The sequence below is a fragment of the Perna viridis genome, chromosome 3 (assembly GCF_037379345.1).
Source record: "Perna viridis isolate PV_CMFRI_1.1 ecotype Kerala chromosome 3, ASM3737934v1, whole genome shotgun sequence".
Taxonomy (NCBI): Eukaryota; Metazoa; Mollusca; class Bivalvia; order Mytilida; family Mytilidae; genus Perna; species Perna viridis.
The window spans coordinates 43,097,279-43,103,372 of NC_142447.1; positions in this window are offsets into that span (position 1 = coordinate 43,097,279).

The window sequence follows — 6,094 nt, forward strand, 5'->3', positions numbered from 1 at the left end:
AGATTGGGTTTTATAGAATGGAGCTTGTTATGTTCAAGATCTTCCCATCGGTCTTCCCACATCTTCAAAACATATTTTCTTATACATTGTTTACAATCAGTGTATGATAAATTCGTGTCCTTCATTCTTCCGTTTAATGCCTTCTTGGCAACCCTGTTAACATTTGAATTTCCCTAAATACCCACATGACTGGGTACCCAAATCTTTCCTTAAGTTGATGAATAAAGTAAAGTACTTGTAAAATAAGGATGTTTTTCAGTTTGTTACTTTTAATTGGCAAAAGACAGCGTAAAAAGTCGGAACAAATAATAAACTCTAAGAGATTACAATAGGTAATCAAATAAAGGACTTAAGAGCTTCAGCTGTAAAGATATAATCGTTTGATGGCAACCGTTCAGTTGCAATTATGTCACCATGGACAGCAGCACACGTAACGCTACCACCAACTTTTGAGCCCTACACCACCATCTTTTGAGCCCTACACCACCATCTTTTGAGCCATCGGCATACACTTTTGAAAAACCTGGATAATTAATTTTAAAGTTCAGAATTTTTTTGTTGTAAGAGTAAAGGATTGGTATCTGACTTTTATACTCACGCAAATCAAAAATGAAAAAAGAGTATGGAAGCTCCCACGGAGGGCATTTCGAAACCACAACAGATTTCACTGTATTGGTTTCAAGATGAATTCCTTCCAGGTTACCTTTTATACGAATTCCAAAAGGGGAGTTTTGCTTTCATCTTTTTGATAAATATCGACATAAACAGGATTAATGACACAGTCATAGGCATGTCAGGGTATGCCATAAATTTACTTACATATTGAAGACCTATAATTTCAAATGTTTGTCTCTAAGGGAGAGGTCATTTGCCTCGGCATAAAGGCTATCAAATGGAGAGGTTCTGAAGGCACCAAGACAGAAACGCAAACCCTGTTGATGAACAGCGTCCAAAATGTTTAGTTAAGACTTTTTGGCTGAACCATTCCCACAACCAAAGGGTTCATTGTATTTAAGTTAATTATTTCCCTATCCTTCTTTTGCCCTGAATATTTAGTAACAATCTGTCATTGGACTTGGTCCTTTCGAATTATTGAATCTTGTATTTTCGTTGCTGCACATTTTTGAGCTAATATATAAGACACTAATCCTGTGTTTTTATATTATGTAAGTTCTTTGTGCGAAAACAATACTTCTGTAATTCTGTTCCTGTGTTTTTTTTTTTTTTTTGGTTTGTTTTTCATTTCAAGTTCTGTATACTAGCCTTTCTAAATAAAATCATCTAAAGCTATGTGCTAAAGGATACCCCTCTTTCTACCCAAATAACCATATGGTCAAAACATTAAAGGAAATTTGGGTTGCTTCAGCTTAAAATTAAACCACACAATATGGCAAACCAATATAAAACACTGTCAAATTAATAATAATAAGTTAGTTAAGATGTTATAAGTATAAATGTAATATATAAAAATATAAGTAGAAAATGTAACGAAATATATGCGAATGGACGGACACCATAATTACTATATACACCAGCATAAAATTGGTATCAAATACTGTTTCTTTTCAAGCATTTATTTGTATTAAGACCATTCTTCATTTTGTTAAGCTTGTTAAGATCATTGTTATACATTAATGCTATAATTTAAAGCATAAAATATGAAAGAATTAGTAATGTTACAAGCAGATGTTAAGAGTTCGTACGAGTTTTGTGTTGGTAGCATAGTTTTGTCTTTCTATATAGTTTATTATGCGATTTCTTTTAATGTTGTTTTTTTATTGATTATTGAAATTTATTCTCATTCTTTTCATTTTGAAGTCTCTTGATTTCACCGAAATAAATGCTCTTATTCATGTTTGAAATGAGAAAAAAATCAAGGTTTTAATTGAGAAATTAACAAAGTTAAGTTACAAACATTAGATCACGTCTGTGCTGTAAAGGTATCTTTGACTTGCTTGTCTTTGGCTTCCATTTCTCATATTTGTTATCGTTTTGGTGACCAGTTCAAGTTCAATTTTAGTGGTTGTGTAGAAAGTTTTGAATTAAATCCAAATCTCTGTCCACTTATAAAAGAAAATGGCACAGGTTGAAACATTGGTAGATTATGGAAATGGTATAGGTAATAAAAATGTTTGTTTGTTTGTTTTTTTTTGAAAATGGATTTTGGCACCAATTCCACTCCTTCCATCTTATATTTGTGGACTGACATTTTCTCCATTCAATGTCTGAAAAGGCCTCGAATAATGTGAAACATTACCAAGTACTTTGTGCTGTAGACTTTCAAAGCACATAAATTCTTTATGAGTTAAAATCAATCACAATATTTGGTTGGGTTAGTGGCCCGCAATCTTTCTCTTATCTTTGAAATAAAGTATTTTTATTCCTCGTTAGGTAGATTTCAAAATGCTTTTTATCATCAGCCATTTTCTGAACTTTTTGTAGCTTATTCCTGATTATCCCTTCGTTTCCACGCCATATTTTGGATGTTTACCAGCTTGCCCACTATTTCCGATTGATTGGCACGGCCCTCTTCTACATGATTGATTGTTTATATTCCCATCAGGTTAATGTCCACTAGAATTAGTGTGGTGCTTACCCTTTTTTTGTTGCTTGGCGTTGCATGTATGCTATATTAGCCTTGTTATACCCCCACTTGCAAAGTAGGAGGTAAATTGTAATGAGGGTTTCCGTCTGTCCTTCTTTTACACAGCGGGGCCCATGTCTTATCCGTTACTCTTTCCACATGACCTAATGGAATTGAATGAAACTTTCACATAATCTTTTTGATTTGTTGCCATGGTGCACCTACTATTTTAGCATTTGAATAGAATTAATTAAGGTGTTTCACATAGCAAACACGGACTTTGTCATTTTTTATATGGGCAAATGAGGGATCCATCACTTATCCGTTACTCCTCCTATACCACTGAATGGAATTGAATGAAACGTTCACAGAATCATTGTAATATGTTCCTATTGTGCATTGTTTATGTGGGGACAAGGGGGGCTATCTCTTATCCGTTCTCCTCTTATACTACAGAATGGAATTGAATGAAACTTTCTTAGAATATTTATTGCATACTTCATTGTGCATCTCCTATCTTAGATTTTGAACAAACAATGAGGGGGTTTCACGTGGCAAAACAAGGACTTTGTCTTTTGTTGATATGTGGACAAGGAGACATGCGGTTGGGGGCATCTAATCTATTACTGTATAGAATGGAAAGCAGAGGACGCTTACCCTACCGGTGCACCTGGTCCTTGCTCCCAATTTTTAGTGGAGTCCGAGTTGCTCATTTACTTTTGTTACTTTGTATGTATAATTTTAGTTACTTTATGTTCTTTGTTGTGTATGTCTGTTTTCCATGTCTGGTCTTTGTCCCTGGATTACATTCTTTTGATTACCGCTATAACCTTGGTTCCCTTGATTACTCTTTCACAAAATGTTTATTACATGTTCCAATTGTGCACCTTTCATTTTAGATTTTGATCAAAGTCAAAGTGGAGGTTAAACAATGCATGTTATCAAACGGAAGAGTGAGGGGAGGCTGGTTACAGGAAAGTGGGCAATGCTGGCAGTTTTTTAGTTTGAATCTGATATCTTAAAACAGATGTACATTGTTACTCGGAAGTCACGTGTGTGGCTTCGATTATTGTAAGTATAAGAATGACAAAAGGGCTTCCGGGCTTCACGGACGGAAATGCTTTCTTCAAATTAATATGTGATTCTCTTTTAAACTAAATATTTCATCGATATCCAAAATGAATGATATTTCAAACATTTTCAGTGTTAATTTTCAGCTAAATATTGTCGAACTGGTAAATCGAGACGCCAAACTATTTTTCGCCGCTTGGCCGCGTAGTAATTTCATTGAAGATAGCTGGATTTTAACTACCCCCGTGAATGGTATTATAATCAAAATCATTTTATCAAGAAGCGTCACAATCAACATCAAGTTTAAGGTCCCAAGAACGTAAACGAAGGCAATAATCTTATTTGCACGATATATGTGTACATCTTTGTTTTGTTTTGCTGCAGGTTGCAAGGGAAATATGGGTTCAACACCAAACATTCTCAAACCTTAGTCCATGTCATGACCGGCACTCTAGCACATTGCTTAAAACAATAACCAACGGGAAACTATCTTGTAGATTGCACGCCAAGCGACTTCCGAGTTTCAGCTCTTTCGGTGCTTTGATATAGATATGCCACTGCAGAAAATTTTAGGACATTTTGTGGAAATAAAGCTTAACTGAGACACTCTAACAAACAAATGCAACTTTTTTTCTGTACAAAGTGTATATTTTTCAAATCCTTACATTATGGAGATCCATGAAAATGATTGATACTCTCTCTTATTTGTCTAAAATATCTGTCGCTATGGTAACATAATTGAAAAAAATCAGTTTTAATGACAAATTTTGGGTGCCTTCTCACAATTAACTGCCAAAAGCTTTTCTAAAATATCAGGCACTTTAAAACTGCAAGAATAAGTAAGCAGGCATGGTATTATTGTTTAAAAACATATGTGTACCTTTTCTGCTAAAGTGTTCATGATTGAAAAAAATAACAGAGGAGAGAACCCACTGCGGTAGGGACCTGAATATTTCCGGATAGCTTAAACATGCATTTTACACCTCTTTATCTTAACAAGTATTGCATCTGTTAATGTACGAATGATCTACTACCTTCAATTAATATTTCCAATAAGTTTTACCTTTTATTTTTAAGTTATACTAAATTAGACCGCATCTGAATAGTGCAACCTTATGCTTTTCGAAATACGATGTTGATCTGAAAAGATGTTTTCCTTCGTGCTTGTCTTTACCTATACCGCTACACGATATTGGTGCCGTTACCAGGATACAAATGCTGGAAAAGCTGAAAGCTGTAAGAACGGGTTGATTGATTGATTGTTGGGGTTTAACGCCCGAGCAGCATTATTTCAGCTATATTCAGGCGATGAACATGAAAAGGATAATAAAATGAACATGAAATGATGATGATGAAATGAAAAAGAAGGAATGGGACACATGGATAATTGGGTCGACAAATTTTCACGATATTCGACAGGCCAAGGCGGGTGCTTTTGAGATTTCAACCTATTCGAAGCTGTAAAACAGAAGAAAGGAATTCCTGCAGACCTCAACGGGAATATTTTTAACAGACAAACGAAGAAGAAATAGCAGAATACAAGACTCGGATAGGTTTATGTACAATTTAGACTTTAAACTTCGGCAAAATTTAAAGTCAACCCGCGTGTAGATATTTACCAACAAGCCCTATCCGCAAGTGAAGCTACTCCCATGAACTCAAATGCCCATATCTGTATGAATCAAAGTGCACAACCTGAATAGGTGACTAAATAGTGCCCAGAACCCTGGCCGGGTGCCAGCGAGCTCGGCCACAGAGCAACTGGGTTATGTGCAACAGGTAGTGGAAAGCTACATGCTGGGTTTTTAGGCCATAATACGGAAAACCTGACCGTAAACCATAGTGGTGCAACGTGTTGGGAAAGATTCCACGTTCTTCGCACGTTAAAGAATGTGGTATTCGATAGAAGTAGGAACCTTTCCACTCCTCAGGAGGCTAAATTGCCAGATCGCCCTATACTATTTCCAGTGGCAATCAAAATACGTTGATCCCGTTATCCTTGTGTCCCATCCAATTTTCATTTCATCATCATGTGCATTTTATCATCCATGTTCATCGCTTGGATATAGCTGAAATATTGTTGCTTGGGCGTTAAACACAAACAAACAATCAATCAATCAGTTTACGTCAACATACAGTGCTAGCAGTGACTATCACAAACTTCCAAAATTGAATTAACCCATATTTGAAGGAGACGTATAAGATTGGCAGTCTTTCTTATCCACACAAATCCCACATTGAGCGACGTTAATAAATTTAACTACTATGAAAGTACTTTAATTCACGGATACCAATTTTCGTGGATCAGGGAAGAAACACAAGTTCGTGGATTCCTGAATTCGTGGTTTGAATGTTTTCAGTGTACACAGCAATGGGAATCAATTATTCGTTGGGAACCAAATTTCGTGGTTTGGTCTACCCACGAAAACAACGAAAATT